A 16,903-nucleotide genomic window follows, 5' to 3' on the forward strand; every position below is an offset into this window, starting at 1 on the left:
ATGTGAGCCAATCTGGTAATTGATCACTGGGTATTTAACAATGGAAGTAATAACTCTCAAGCTGAGTCTTATCCTCATATGCTCACTTTTCTGTTGGTACCCCTGGTTAGTGATCAGGAGCAAATCACTGCCATTAACCCAGGAGCACTGCAGATGGTATTCATGATACAGTCTCATGGGGATTAGTTAACTTAACACAAATTGGGTATGGAACCTAGATCATTCCTTTCCTGGGACACTTAAGATCACAGCAGGCAGGGAAGTTACCAACAAAGAGTGGGGACCCAGAGCACGACTTCAGAGAACAGATGTCACAACGGTACATTGGCTTAAGCATCTGATGGAAAGAAGGGCGGACACAGTAATAACTAGTTGAATGATGTCCAGAGCGTGAGACAGAGTGGTGTGGTTGACTGTCTTGTTGCGCAAATGGACTTGGTGGTGGAAAGCTGAAATTAAAATGCAACTTCCCCTTCCCTATGCCATAGTTTGAGGAACCGGTTCATGAAAGGCAAACAACGTGGACTTGAATTTAACCAGCAGTGGTGAACAATGTGCCCAAACATGAACATGGGACTTTGAGATTAGACAGAGACTCACTTCCTCAACAATTGCACTTCTCGCGCACTCACACACACACACACACCCAACCACCACCACACAGCCACGTGAACAAAACTCACAGAGTTAAATTCCATTGCTGGGATCAGCTAATTCAGCAAAAACAGACTGTTTATTAACCAACTGTAACTAGTTAACCAGACTCTTAACAATAATTCGCAAAACGCAATTAAAGGCACAATTTATTAATGCAACTATGGTTTAGTTAATAACAAGAAGCGGAAGTCACACAATGAGCACACAATTCAGTGAGGCAGCTCTGCTGGGGAAATAGGTGGTTCTGCAATTGGAGGGGTCAGTAACTGGTAGGAGACGGTGGGATTGTTTCTTGGAGGGCTGGTAACTTTGGTGTCTGTTGACACAACAAACCCTGAAAACATTTGATGGGCGGTATGTATTCCTGTAATTGTTAAAACTGGTTTCAGCCACATCCGGAGGGAAAATTATTCAGGGAGACCTGGTTAACCAGATTAATCTGGTGTTGTAAGACTTCTTACTATATTCAGCAAGAATAATACCTATGCAGTGGTTCGCTGAGGTAAAATGTACAAATGTGTACAGTGGCTGCCGACAGATTTGGCGTAAACTATGACAGCACTCCTTAGTCATTGTTAGATTAACTTGGTGAACACCTGTGGGACCAAGCACCAGCAGAGACCAGCAATTTCAGGAAAGGAGAGAAGGAAATTTGCAAAGGTCTAATCTAAAAGAATGGATCAAGATACCACTTTTTAAAATTCCATATGTCAAAACAGCTGGTCATGCAATCATATTTATGAATGGAAGTTTACAGTCACTATAAAAAAATCACCCACATTAATTGGAAGTGCTCCATCACATGGCCACGGTGAACACTATCAGATCCTGTCCGGTGTATGTGCATTTGGGTGTGGTATTGGTGGAGGGAAGGGGTTGGGGGACAGGGTTAGTTTACTGACAGTGTCTACAGATTTTTCTTTGTTTTGTCTTGCTGATGGGCTTGGTGGCCATCTTGGGTGGAATTGGTGCCTGTGCTCTCTGTAGTTGTTGGTTGAACCCTCCTGGTGGAAATAGCTGACTCTGGATCGAGGGGGAGTGTGGTTGGGAGGCTCCCAATTTGGTTGGTCACCTGGAATGTAAGGACCCAATGAAAAGGTCAAGGGCATTTTCTCGCCTTAAAAGTTTGAATGCTGGGCAGCACGGTGGTGCAGTGGTTAGCATTGCTGTCTCACGGTGCCGAGGTCCCAGGTTCGATCCTGGCTCTGGGTCACTGTCTGTGTGGAGTTTGCACATTCTCCCTGTGTTTGCGTGGGTTTCACCCCCACAACCCAGAGATGTGCAGGGTAGGTGAATTGGCCACACTAAATTGCCCCTTAATTGGAAAAAAAGAATTGCGTACTCCAAATTTATTTTTTAAAAGTTTGAATGCTGATGTGGTGTTTTTGCAGGATGTTCAAAAGGGACCAGACAATGTTGCAGAAGAGGTGGGTGTTGTGGTATTATCATACATGAAGGTAATGCAAGGGTTAATGAAATTATACAGACAGCCACTAGAGTCCCATAACTATGTAAGGGATGACGCTGAGCCTTGGGGTGAGAAGGTGGAGAGATGATAGAAAGATAATAGTTCAATCTGGTTGTGAGTTAGATGTAGAGAAGAATAGTTTCTGTGTTATGAATCAACTATTTGTTTCTTCGGGATGAGTGTTGAACCCAGTTAAGTTAAGTAGTGTTAGTGAAATAGTTTTGTTTGTCAACAAGACTCGTTCTTTGGATCTACACTTCGGGTCAAACCATAAGGGTGAAGCAAAACAGAGAACAACACATGGTACCAGGTATGTTGCCTAAAAACTAGAATACAGGTAGATTAGAAAGAATAGCATAAACGGACGAGAAGATTGAAAGAAGCAATCAATCCTCTACACCTGAAGAAAATCCGAGCAGAAAGACCTATTGAGAGATGGAGAGTCAACGGAGACCGGATCATCTCCGCACAGATGGTAAATTATGTAAAAACTGGGTGTTCTTCAAACAGCAGTTTGAATTTTTTCTTAATGCTGCCATGCTTGAAAATGTCTCAGAACAAAGGAAATTCACACTGCTCTTAAATTTGGCTGGACCTCTGGCTGCAAAGCTGTATCACTTATTCTATTTTGAGAATGAGGATGAGAGTGGGTCAAGTATTTCACTTGGGTTTTGACGTTAAGGCCCGTGGAGGGGGGGGGATTTTTCATCAATGAAAGGGTCAATATTCAGCCTCTAAGACCTTGGCGGATCCTAATGGCAGACATGTGATTGTTAGTGGGTCCAGGGCAAGCACCTCGGTCATCTTAGTTAATGTCTAGCTGCCAAATTTGGACGATATTTTTTTAACAGGTTGCTAGTCTCCATTCTGAATTGAATTTGCATCAGCTAATCTTGTGGGGTGGCTTAAACTGTTCCAGATCCGAGGTTGACACACTCCAGGCCCAAATTTCTGACCCCATCAGGTGTGACAAAAACATTGTTGGTTTTCATGGAGCAGATGGGGGGGGAGGGGGGAGCAGATGGGGGGGGGGGGGGGGGGGGGGGGGGGGTTAGCAGATCCATGGTGTTTTTTGCACAGGGGGAATAAAGATTTTTCTTTCTTTTCCCCATGCCCATCAGGTTTACTCACGTATTGACATTTTGTGATGGGTGAAGAGGGCAGGGTATTCGGCGATTGTGATTTCTGATCATGCACCACATCTTGTGGATTTTGTGCTAGAGTCAGGTCCCTCCCAACACCCGCCATGGAGATTGGATATGGCATTGGCGGACAAAAGATTTTGTGGACACATGTCCTCCGCCATTGGGTAATATATTAAATTTAATAAAAGTAAGTCTATCTCACCTTCTACGTTTGGGAAGCCCTTAAGGTGGTCATCAGGAGGGAGATGATTTCCTACAAAGCACTGTGAGGGTGGAGCGGCAGAGGTTGGTGGGGTCTATCATTGAGGTAGACCATCAGTACTCACTTGCCCCTATTTCCTGCAAGTAGGAAGAAGCAGCAGGCCCAATTTGAATTACTATCAACTGGTAAGGCAGTGAGCCAGCTGCAACATTCAAGAGAGGCATTTTATGAGAACAGGGAGGCCAGTCGCCTTTTAACATATAAGGGCAGGTGGAAGTTTGGTTTCCTCTCCACCTATAGGCGACGTGACTTTTCATAGAATCCACAGTGCAGAAGGAGGCCATTTGGCCCACTGAGTCTGAAAGAGTACCTTACCTAGGCCACGCCTCCACCCTATCCCCGTAACACCACCAAACCTTTTGGAAACAGGGACAAATTTACATGGCCAATCCGCCGAACCTGCACTTCAAAAGAGCTTTGTGTATCTTTGTGATCACTATACCTTCCATCCTGGAAACCCCTCACAAAGATCACCACATGGTACCAGGTCATGTATTCCCGAAAAGCAAGCAGTAAGAAAGAATAAAAGATATAAGCGCCTAGTTGAGGCCATACTCGTGTGCGGAACTTGGCTATAAGTTTCAGCTCGGTGATTCTGCATTGTCTCACATCCTGAAGACTGCCTTGGAGAAAGTTTACCCGAAGATCAGAGGCTGAATGCCCTTGACTGCTGAAGTGTTCCACGACTGGAAGGGAACATTCCTGCCTGGTGATTGTCACATGCTGTCCGTTCATCCGTTGTCACAGCGTCTGCATTGTCTCGTCAATGTACCACGCCTCAGGACATCCATTCCTGCAGCGTATGAGGTAGACAACATTGGCCGAGTCGCATGAATATGTACCGCTTACCTGGTGAGTGGTGTTCACACGTGTAATGGTGGTACCCATGTCGATGATCTGGCACGTCTTTCAGAGATTGCCATGGCAGGGTTGTATGGTGTCATGGTCGCTGTTCTGAAGGCTGGGTAGTTTGCTGCAAACAATGGTTTGTTTGAGGTTGCGCTGTTGTTTCAAATGGAGTTTGGATTCATGTTGCATTACTTTAATCCCCCATCACCTGTCCTGGCTTGAGACAATTCACACCTCTTTAACCTGGGATTACCCCTCTCTCTGGATCAGTAAAGACTTAATTACTTGCAAATTCTCGTATTCAAAGTATTGTCTTGCATCTTTGACTTTGTCTATATGTATGTTTCTGGAACCTACCTCTTCATTCACCTGAGAAAGGAGCAGTGCTCCGAAAGCTAGTGATTTGAAACAAACCTGTTGGACTTTAACCTGGTGTTGTAAGACTTCTTACTGTAACATTAAGAAGGTCTACAAGATGTAAGAAACCTCCAAATAGATTACATTTGTAAATCTGTAAATCTCACATTCGCTCTATAATTGTTGACATGCTGTAGAATACTGCAAGCAAGTACATGTATAGCCAATCAACCTGGTATGAAATAAAAACTGGAAGTTTTTTTTCTCAAAGAAAGGGGGATGTGACATTATACCAATTTACAGCATGTGAAGGGTAAATGTCATGTTAAGCCTAGTCACTGGAGGGAGATAAGGGACAGAACTATAAATTGCACTGGCTCTTGGGCTTGGGGAAGAGATCATGGGCTGGATTCTCCGCAGCCATTTCCGTGCCAAAATCGTGAAACGCGATCGGCTGGAGAATAGGCTCTGCTGCCGAAATTGGCTTTGACGCCGGTTTGCCGCCGATTTCCAATTCTACGGACCCCCAAAGATGACGGAATCGTGGTGCCCGCTGCACAGTCCGGAGAACCGCATTAGGTGCCACGACGACTGATTCTCTGGGGGCTGAGCAATTCTGCAGCCCAGATGCCCGAAGTCCTGATCATGGTTCTAATCATGTATAAAAATTTGTGAAGTTGTCGTGCTGGCTGATGCAGCGGCTGGAGGAGGTAGGAGTTGGCGTGGGGGGACTGCGGGCTCCTGTAATGGCCACCTGCCGTGCTCTCTGCAGGGGTGGGGGGGGGGGATGACATGACAGGGCGGTGCCCACACCACATGTGCCATTATGGTGGCCATCTTGTTGGCCACCCACTCTGGCCCCCTGGATGAACGCAGGGCTAACGGGCGCATGAACAAGACGAGGAGGAGGAGGTGGTAGTGGTGGTGTCAAGGAGGTGCTGATGAGGTGTACCAGCACCGCATGTTCTTTCAGGAACCCCCGGACCGGGCATGCAGGAGGAGGCTGCAGATGAGCCGGGAAACCATCGCCCATATCTGCTACATAATGGCACACCGGCCACTGCGTGGGACAGGGGGAGGACACCTGCTACCAGTGGCCATCAAGATGACGGTCGCCCTCAACCTCTACTCCACGAGGTAGTTCCAGTCGGCAAGTGGGAACCTGTCCGGCATCTCGCAGGCATCGGTGCACAGGTGCATCCGCGCCAAGACGGATCCAGTTCCCCGTAGACTGCACCCACCAAGATGCCAGGGCAACAGGGTTCGCTGCCGTCGCCGGGATTCCCCAGGAACAGGGGGTCATCAATGGGGTGCACACCGCCCTGCGTGCACTGGCGGATAACAGGCCGATGTTCACAAACAGGAAGAATTACCATTCCATGAACGTACAGGTGGTCTGTGACCACCAGATGAAGATCCTAGCCCAGTACCCGGGCAGTGTGCATGACTTGTTTATCTTGGCTTAATCATTCATCACAGACGTGTTCGAGGGACACTGTGTTTGCTGAACATAACATTAACTCTTCACATGCTGTACATTTGCACAATGTCACACCAAGCAGAGGCAAAGACGAGGATATCTGTCTTCAGCCCTGTGTGCAGCAACAGCGAGTCTGATACCCCGAAAATGGTCATCAGCGGACAAGACTCGAGATCGACATTAAGAATCTCTGACATAGTGTTGAAGAAGGAGATTCAAAAGCTTAATAACTTGGAACACGACCAGCTGTGGGGCTGGTTGCTGGGCGACAGGGGTTACCCATTGCGGTCGTGGATGCTGACGCCTATATGGAGGCCACGGAGCGACGTGGAGAACTGCTACAATGATGCCCATTGAGCGACCAGGGGTGTGGTGAAGAGGTGCTTTGGGGCACTGAAGATGTGCTTCAGGTGCCTGGACCGCTCTGGAGGGGCCCTCCAGTACGAAGCAAGGAGGGTCGACCACATAGTTGTGGTCTGCTGCGTCCTGCACAACATCGCGCAGCAGAGAGGTGATGTGCTGGAGGAGGATGAGGGGCAAGGGCAGGCCTCATCAGATGATGAGGAGGAGGGGAAGAGGGTCAATGGGTGGGATGTGACGCTGGGCATGGATGAGAGGCTGCGCTATACCACCAGCAGGCGCAGTGAGCATGGGGCGCTTTGATCGACGCACGTTTCTCCAACTGGGGGGTTGCTGGGCAGGGGCACGGACAACAAATTACCGCAACCCCTCACAACCAACCACTCTCACCTCCCACAACACCAAACAAATTCACCTCCCCACCACCAAACACACTCACTTCCCACACCACCAAACCACCCGCATGCACACCACCCCTCCATTATATACACACCTGCGGCACAACGAGCTGGGGCACTGGGTTGCCAGAGACAGAGGGTCTGGTCCATGGGATGGAGGATGATGACAGCCGCTCTGCGATGAGCTCCGAGCTCCACATCGTTAGACAATGTCTGGCTCCTGCCCACAGTAGCATCTTCCACCTCGGTGATCCCTGCATGCGAGCTGGCCGTCCATCACATGGTCACGTTAGATCGCTGGGGACAGGGTGATGGGGATGTCCGGGGATGTGAGGGATGGGGGGGTTGCACGGCGCACATACTGGGCCTCATTCTTCCACCATCCTTCAGCCACAGTGGCCATCACTTACCGACCCACCCCCGCATCCATTAGACAGAGCACACAGGCTTACATCGGTGAAAACATGTATTTAATGTGTATAGGTATATACAGTCTGTGCCCTAGCCCCTATAAGTAAACTGTGCCCTGCACCCCTGCACCCGTGCCAACTTAACTTGTGTCTATCTTTCTGACCTTACGGGTCCTGTCACTATGCCTAGCTGGTTCCCCAGACGGTATAGTAGGGGTGGAGATGGACTGCTGTGACCCCTGACCCGCGACAAGAATCCTCGTTAGCCACGTTTCCTGGGGCGGCACAGCCTGGATGTGGCCGGACGCTCCTCGGGCGTGCCGGCTGGCATGCTGCCACGCTGCTCTGCCCGCTGCCCACCAGATGCACCAGGGACGGTAGGGGGAGGGGGGGAGTCCAAGGTGCAGCGCTGTTCCAGAACCTCCCCTGCAGGAGACATCACCACGGTCCCCAGCACCTCCTCATCCCTCAATGTGCCCGATGGCCCCCGGGCTCCTCCATCGGAAGGGGGTGTGAATGGAGCCAAACCCCGAGGCCCCTCTGACACCTGGCACTGCCAGTCCAGGAGGCCTGCTCTGGTATTAACCAAGGGCTGAACGTTAGTGGCCATGGAGCTCAGGTAGTGGGCATCCCTGTGATGCTGGCCATCACCTGGGCAATGGCACCAATGCTCTCAGCCATGGCCTGCTGAGACTGGGCCATGGCCTGATGAGAATGGACCACAATGCGGAGCGCCGCTGCATTCTGCAGCTGGTTCTGGCATTTGGCTGCCTCTGAGTGGGCAGCCATGGCCCCCGCCTGCTCCAGGCCTTGCATAACCTGACCCATATCTGACACCTTCTCCCCCAGTGCCTCCACCGCGGACCCCACTCATGCGGTTTTGGCCTGGGTGGCGCACATGACCGGCACCACTCACTCGGAGCAACGGCTCCTGCAGGCGGTTGGGCTCCCACCTGCATCTGCAGGTGCTGGAAGCCGGCTGTCATCACCTTCTCTGGTCTCTGGGTCGCTGACTGCACCTGATCTATGGGTGGGACTGGATATTCCAGGAGCCAGGGACCCATCTGGGCGGCAGCTGGCCATTGGGGCCAGGCTGCTCCGACCATCCAGCCCCTCGGCTGCTCCCACCTCCACCTGCTGAAACGGAGCGACTGTGTGGTGCGCACCAGTAAATGTCCCAGAAGCCTCCTCACTAAAGAGCCCAGCAAAGGTGGAGGGTGTTTGGGATAGCAGTGACGGAAAGTCCAAGTCCTCACCAGACCCAAAGTCCGGCATCTCCTGTGTCGTGTTGTGCTGTGTGTCTGCCTCCTGTGTGTTGGTTTCCTGTGTGTCTGTCTCATCTGTGTTTGTCCCCTGTGTCGTGGTGTGCTCTGTGTCTGTCCCCTGCATTTCCGTCCCCTGGTCGTGGTGTCGTGGCTCGTCTCGGCCGGAGGGCTGTTGTTCCGGCTGCCCTCCCCGTCAGTGCTTGGGTCCCTGGGGGAGCACCGGCCCTGGCACTGGCTGAGGGCAGGGTGCGCCGGCTGGGCCAGGACCATCGGCGGCTGGTCCTGCAAGACACAAGATAGCATGTATGGTTAGACAGATGGACGGGTGAATGTGGTGATATAACCACTGTAGATATGTGTGCTTGCAGTAGGGGGATGTATGGCCGTACCTGTAATACAGGTTTCTCCGGTAAGCCCCTGCCAGCTAGCTCTGCCCACAGGGAGCTTGTGTATAAATATGCGCTAGCTTCACTGAGATACTATTCTACAGCCGCCGCCGGAGGAATAGCATTTCACAGCAATAAAGCCTCTCTTGTACTTCACTCGAGTCTTTGTGTACAATTGTTAGCGCCACAGGGTGATGGGGGGTGAGGGGCTGGACTGAGTGAGGGAGGGGGTCTGGGCTGGGATCGAACGCAGGACCTCGGCATCGTGAGGCAGCAGTGTTAACCACTGTGCCACCTAGCCATCCTACAACTTGCATTTATTTATTTTCTGACAAATTTAGAGTACCCAATTGTTTTTTTTTCCAATTAAGGGGCAATCTAGTGCGGTCAATCCACCTAACCTGCACATCTTTGGGTTGTGGGGGTGAAACCAACACAGACACAGGGAGAATGTGCAAACTCCACACGACAGTAACCCAGGGCTGGGATTCGAACCTGGGTCTTCAGTGCTGTAGGTAGCAGTGCTAACCACTGTGCCACGTGCCGCCCTTACAGCTTGTATTTATAACGTGATGAAATGTCCTAAGGTGCATCATCGGGGACTTATTAAACAAAGAATGACACTGATCCACATAAGGATATTAAGAAAAATAACTAAAGGTTTAGTCAAAGAGAAAGGTTTTAAGGAGTGTTATAATGACACGGAGGAGACTGACACAGTAAACGTAAGATAGATTATTTTACAAGTATTTACAATCATAGATCATAGAATTTACAGTGCAGAAGGAGGCCATTCGGCCCATCGAGTCTGCACCAGCTCCTGGAAAGAGCACCCCACCCAATGTCTACACCTCCACCCTAACCCCACAACCCAGTAACTCCACCCAACACTAAGGGTAATTTTGGACACCAATGGAAATTTAGCATGACCAATGCACCTAACCTGCACATCTTTGGACTGTGGGAGGAAACTGGAGCACCCAGAGGAAGCCCACGCACACACGGGGAGAATGAGCAGACTCCGCACAGACAGTGACCCAAGCCGGGAATCGAACCTGGGACCCAGGAGCTGTGAAGCAATTGTGCAAACCACTATGCTACCGTGCTGCCCACTGGTTTGCATAACGCAGCATCTCACTCCAAGTGCAATTGTAGCTGGGAGGGCTTATCTCACCCTGATCGGGGCCTGCTTTTAACCTTTTCTCATAATGAGCCCCAGGTGGTAGGCCTCTGCCTCCTACCCAGGGAGCTCATACTCCACGAGTCCCATGGGGGGATCAATGAAGTTTTCCCATGGTCCTTGTGGAGGTTACGACAGTTATAAAGGAGGAAAGCGAGGCACAGAGGGAGGGTGTTTCAGGGTTTGGAACCTAGACATCTGAAAGCACAGCCACCAATGGGGAATCAATTAAAATTTGGGATACACAAGAAGCCAGATTTAGAGGAATCCAGATATCTGGGAGGGTTGTGAAGTTGGACGCAAACAAAGACAGGGAAGGGTGAGGCTATTTGAAAACAAGGATGAGAATGATGAGATCATTTGATTTAAGGTGTTGATTAAGAGATAGCAAAAACACAAGAATTTGGAGTAGGGGTAGACCATTCAGCTCGTCAAGCCTGCTCTGCGATTTAATAAGATTTGATTGTGGCCTCAATTCCACCACCATTCGGCCATGACCCTTGACTCCCACGTCAATCAAAAATCTATCTAACTCTTTGTTATAATTTATTTTGGGGGGGGAGAGTTCATTTCTTGTTTTGTTTTGGTGTGGAAACACACCTTGTTTGTTTTAAATTGCGGGGAGAAAATTTGTTATTGTTATTGTTATTAAAAAACTTGAATAAAAATTATTTTAAAAATAAAAATCTATCTAACTCTTCCTGGAATATATTCAAATAACCAAATATATTCAATGACACAGCCTGTGCCGCACACTGGAGATTAACAAAAATTTTAGTTCATAATGATGTAAGCAGGATGCTACAAGCAAATGTAAAGAAAGACACAACCTGCTTTGGGTTAGTGATCTTGCTGCCAGCTCAGTAGAGCAGGTTAAGATTAGGAATGGTCAGTCCTTGGTATTTTTGGGCAGGCAAGTAACCTGAGTGACTTTAACTGCGGACCTCCCCAGTTTCCACTGGGGTGGGGTCGGGTTAAATCAGCTCATTTATTTTTGCAGTCCTTACATTTGTTTAGTTGGCATTTCACCAGCAGATGGCATCCTTGTCCTGTTAGAAGCTTCAAATCTATTACTCGTAAAACCAGCATTCAGAAGACATTTTTAAAAAGCAGTTTTCTCAGGAATCCTTCAATCAGCTCCAACTTTGGGAGAAGATTGGTGGAAACCCTGGAAAATCCATATACATGGGGTTTCAGCTGGTCTGCCAAATTTACAATGGCTGATCAGAAGAATTCTTTTTTTAAATCTTTTAAACCTTTATTATTGTCACAAGTAGGCTTACATCAACACTGCAATGAAGTGACTGAAAATCCCCCAGTCGCCACACTCCGGCGCCTGTTCGGGTACACGGAGGGTGAATTCAGAATGTCCAATTCACCTAACAGCACGTCTTTCGGGACTTGTGGGAGGAAACTGGCGCACCCGGAGGAAACCCAGGCAGACACGGGGAGAATGTGCAGACACAGCACAGACAGTGACCTAGGCCAGGATTCGAACCTGGAACCCTGGAGCTGTGAAGCAATAGTGCTAGCCACTGTGCTGCTGTGCACCCGCCTCCCAGCACTCCACCCTTGCTCCCCACCGCCAACCCGACCCCACCTCCCAAGGAAATTCCCAGTGATGGGGTTTTGTTCTTCCAGATTGGCCATTATCCTAATTTGTTAACCTCATGTTTTCAAAGCCTGCCAATACTGGCCAACACGTTTGATTTGCCATTGTATTTGTTGCTTTTAATTTCTCAAGAAAATGATGGACTTTGTATGAAGTATGCCAGAAAGGAACTCTTGTAATCATTTCTCACAATTTACTGTTTCCTTTTTTTCCAAGATGACTGGTTTCATTATGACATCCACTACTTCCTGACTGCAAGCACCCGATGAGCTGGCTCGAATTCAAGCCACCTCTATGAGGGCAGTTAAGGATTGGATTCTGCACTCATCACTCAATGGGCAGACAGTCCCAATGAGTTAATCTGTGTCACTAACAGACTAAACCAGCATTGTTTAAAGATTCAGATGAGTAATCATACAGCTGGTAAAAGTACTGTGTACTTTACCCTTTCCCATTTAAGTGCACTGTATATGCCACATGCTTAAATAGAACCAGAAAGTCACAGCATTCAGAGTGACGGACACCGTTTAGTGCCAGCACCTTGTTTTTTAAATTATTTATAAGCTTTTATAAAGTACTTGTTGCAGTTTATTGTGCTTTTTTTAATGTACAGTTTGGAAAAGAATTGTGAATTGTGAAAATCTGCAATGAAAATAGCAAATAGAAATGAACAGTATCTGAAAGAGAAAGAAAGATTACAGTTTAAATTGGATTAGTTTGTTGATGTGTCTCATCCAGAATGCGAATCTAGCTACACTGTCAGATTTGGAAATTTTATACTGGAATTATGTCACTCGGCCAGTACACCAGAGGCTTGGATGAATAATAATAACACATATTCAAATTCTATCATGGCATTTTGAGAATTTGAATTCAGTTCATGTACAACCACGAATAGCAGTAAGTGTGACAGGTCACATAAAGTCAAACTCTTTCAGGGTGCGGGGAGGTGCTTTGCATGGAGGCAGTGGCCCCCAATCCCAGCTTAAACGTTGGGGCTCGCCCACTTCTGCAAGCCCATTTTGGATTGACCAGTTGGGCATGTATAGCCCGTCAACCTATTGCTTAACTTGGATTGTGACTTTGCTGTCTATTAAGGAAGAGTTCCTGCCTCCAGAAGCTGGTAGCTAATCAGATGGCTGGTAGCACTCCAGACCCAGCAGATAGACTGGGAGAGAGGGGTACTACTGGGACTAGAGGCAGTCCCTAACAAAGAGGAGTCACTATGGCAGGTTCTCCAAGTAAGTCTGGGATTTCAATGAGGCCAGGCTGGCTGGCACTGGTGAAGTGGGCAGGGTTGAGTTTAGTGGAACAGTGATGGGGAACACACTGGGGAAGGGGAGCCTGACGGGGTGTGGCGGGGGGAGGGAACTACCTTGGGAGGGATGACAGGCTGCCTGAACAGTTCACAGTCCCCCGAGCTGGCAATAGGACCGCTAGGTGCTTAATTGGCCTGGGAACTTGGCATGTTGGTAAAACAACAGCAGTGAAGGGAGGAAGCCCATGGATGTGGGTGCCAAGGGTCAAGTAGCGGTGGTGATAAGCAATAGGCACAACCCCAAAATGGTTCCAGATTTCTGCCTCAGTCCTGGGGATTGCAGGGTGGGGGCTGCGGGAGTGCTGCTGCGTAAAGCTTCACCTACTACATTCTTCAGGAAAGGAAATCTCCTACCAGTGGCTCAAGTAGAGGGCCTACCATCTGCTACTCAGAGCAATTATAGTTAAGAAATAAACGCTGGTGCCCACATCTCGAGAATGATTTTAATGTTTAAATTTTGGATTGACCTGTTGGACATTTACAAATTAAAAGAAGACTTTGGGTGGGATGTTTTAGCGTCGCCCACCAACGAGGATCATCTGGTCAAACCGAATGTCAGGGGACTTTTGATGGGCGACCGAATCTCCCGTAGTGAATCTCGCCACGACTGAGCTGAAAATTCCCGCCTTTGTTGCTTTACTCAGATATCGGAATTAGGACAGTTCAGAGAAACGTCTCATCCAAGGTGCTGAATAATCTAAGCGCCATTCATTTTACACCAAAAAAACCTTCTGAAACGTCTCTGTGAATTACTAATACGCATTAATTAAGTAAAATCACAACAGCTTCATTTAAACTTTTGCCAATTTCCTCCCTTTTACCTCTTCTCCGAAAATGATTTGACTCCAGCCTGGGATATAAATACATTTATGCTGTATAACTTGCCCAAGTGATCATTTACTCACATATAAGCTTTGATAATGATTGTCAGCAATTTAGTCCATCATCATCAATAATATTGCAGCCAAGCTCCCATCCTCTCCTCAACCAACATGAACAAATATGCCCTACCAAAGTGAGTTGCTGAATAATGGTATGGAGCAGAGATCCTGAGCACTTTTTCTTTCTCTGAGCTAGAAATGCTGATTGTAGCCATTCATTCCGTGGCCCAGGCATAGCTAAGATTGGATAACTGTCACGATTGGAAATTGAAATTGTACACCCAACCCAGTGAGTCATTGGGCGAGACGCATTGTTTTTTTCTTACATTTTAATCTTCTGCTCTAAAGTGCAAAAACTATTCTTTTCGCCCGAAACTATTACTGCAACCCGAGATGCTTGTAAATGTCAGTGGTGCCTGCAGCTAGGCCATAATAGTTAAAGCTGTGGATCTGTTAAAGCTGTAGAGAAAGAGTTGTGACAGTCCCATAAGTGCTGAGTATTACAGTTTCTATACAAATATACTTTTCTTTTAGTGCTTAGTGTGTAATTTTTCTTTGTAAACTAAATTGTAACTGAAAAAAGGCCATCGATATCAAGCTTCAGTCTCACTGTACTACACGTGACAGGCAGGAACTTTAATAATTGGGATCTGATGTCTGCTCTTTTAAGCTCTCCATCTTCTTTTTTAAACCTCGGAGGATTTTTTTTCCCAATCTGCTTGCAATAAAATCTTCTTTGACAGTACAAACTTTTTTTTCTATATATATTTATGTAGCACCTTATGTGATATTTCAGGGTGTTTCAAGATGAATTACTTTTGAAATATAGACACTGTTAGGCCGATAAATATGGAGTCAATCTATCCACAGCAAGATACCACAAACAGCACATGAAGCGATCAATTATCTATTTTTTGTAGCTGTTTTTGAGGTACAATCATAAAGCTCCATCAAATAGTGCCACTGGCTTGTTTATGTTCACCTGAACTGGCAGACTTTGATTTAATCTTCCAACAATGCAACACATCTTCAGTGTTGTATTGATGTGTCAACGTGGATTATGTTCTCAAGTCCTGGAAATGTCACATTTAGCCCCAAGAAGAGCCATCACTAAGGCCTCCTATTTCCACCTCCATAACATCACCTGACTTCAGCCTTGTCTCAGCTCATCTGTTCCTGAAATCCTCATTCAGTTCTTTGTTACTTCCAGACTCAATTATTCCAAGGTACACCTGGTCAGCCTCTGACATTTTACCCCCGTACACTTGATGTTGTCCCAGTCACTGCTACCCCTGTCCTAACTCACACCAAGTCCTGTTCATCTATCACTCCTGTGCTTGCTGAACCACTTTGACTCTCAGTCAGTTAATGCCTCAATTTTCAAACTCCCATTCTTGTGTCAGATCCCTTCATGGGCTCACCCCTCCCTATCTCTGTAATCTCCTCCAGCTCACAGCCCTCCGACACATTTGCGTTTATCTGAATCCAGCCTCTTGAGGATCCCTGATTTTAACTGGTGGCCATGCCTTTAGTTGCCGAGGCCCTAAGCTCTGGAACTTACTCCCTAAACGTTTCTGTCTCTCTACTTCTCTTTTTCACTTTAAGATGCTCCTTAAAATGTACTTATTTGACCAAGAGTTTGGTCATTTGGCCCATTAGCACCTTATTCATACAAACATCCATATGAATTAGGAGCAGGAGAAGGCCATTTGGCCTCTCGAGCCTGCTCCGCCATTCAATAAGATCATGGTTGATTTTATTGCAACCTCAACTCCGCTTCCCACCTACCGATAACCTTTCACCCTCTTGTTAATCAAGAATCTAAGTAGCTCTATCTTAAAAATATTCAAAGATTCTGCTCCCATTGCCGCTTGAGGAAGAGTGTTCCAGAGACTTGTGACCCTGTGAGAGAAAATAATTCACCTCATTTGTTTTAAATGGGTGACCCCTACTTTTAAACGGTGACCCCTCGTTCTGGATTCTCTCAGAAGGGGAAACATCTTTTCTACATCCAACCTGTCAATGTCCCACGATGTCTAATATGTCCTGTGAAGTGCCTTGAGATGTTTTATTATTTTAAAGGTGCTATATAATTTTAAGTTGTTGTTGTTGAAATCCAATCAAGGATCCCACTCAGATCCATAACTTGCCTTTCTCTTTCGTGTGTCAAATGACCCATGGTATAAATCTAATGTTCACATTTTTAATATGTATCCAAACAACAGCTTGTAGCTAATTCAAATGTTATACTCTCCATTTCAGTGAAAGGATCTCAAATCCTGAAGATTCATAAGGTGATTTACAAGTATATATTTTTTTCTCCCACGAGCCCTGTTGTTTAGTTTAAGATTAATAATTCTGCTCTAAGTTTCTACACAGGAGATCGATGTGATAATCCTGGAAATGGATTTTGTGGCACACATGAAAAATTGAACAGTTGTATTGAAAGAGGACAATTAAAAAAATAAAACAGTGACGTGAACAAGAAATTCAAGCATCATAACGCTTGTAAGCAAAGTTTAAGTGGTTTATAACAGATGTCTGATACATAAGGTGAGATTGGGGTACAGTAATATTTGGGATGGCAGTAAGGTGAACTTCCAATCTGATCTGTTTCCATTATTCCAGTATCTTCCATCCATTTAACACATGTAACATTCACACAATGCATTTTTATTTAACACTTTCTACAGCAGTAACTGGATTTCACAGTACTGAATTGTTTGTAAAACAATTATGGTTTTGGGAAGACCCATCTGTGGTCATGAAATGCACGACATAAATGAAAATCCTTCTTTATATCGGATTTTTGACATTGAGAAATATCCCACAGTATTTCTCAAATTAGGATAAGGAGAATTAATTGGGAAAGCTC

Source organism: Scyliorhinus canicula, chromosome 3 (genome assembly GCF_902713615.1).
Source record: "Scyliorhinus canicula chromosome 3, sScyCan1.1, whole genome shotgun sequence".
In the NCBI taxonomy this organism is placed as follows: Eukaryota; Metazoa; Chordata; class Chondrichthyes; order Carcharhiniformes; family Scyliorhinidae; genus Scyliorhinus; species Scyliorhinus canicula.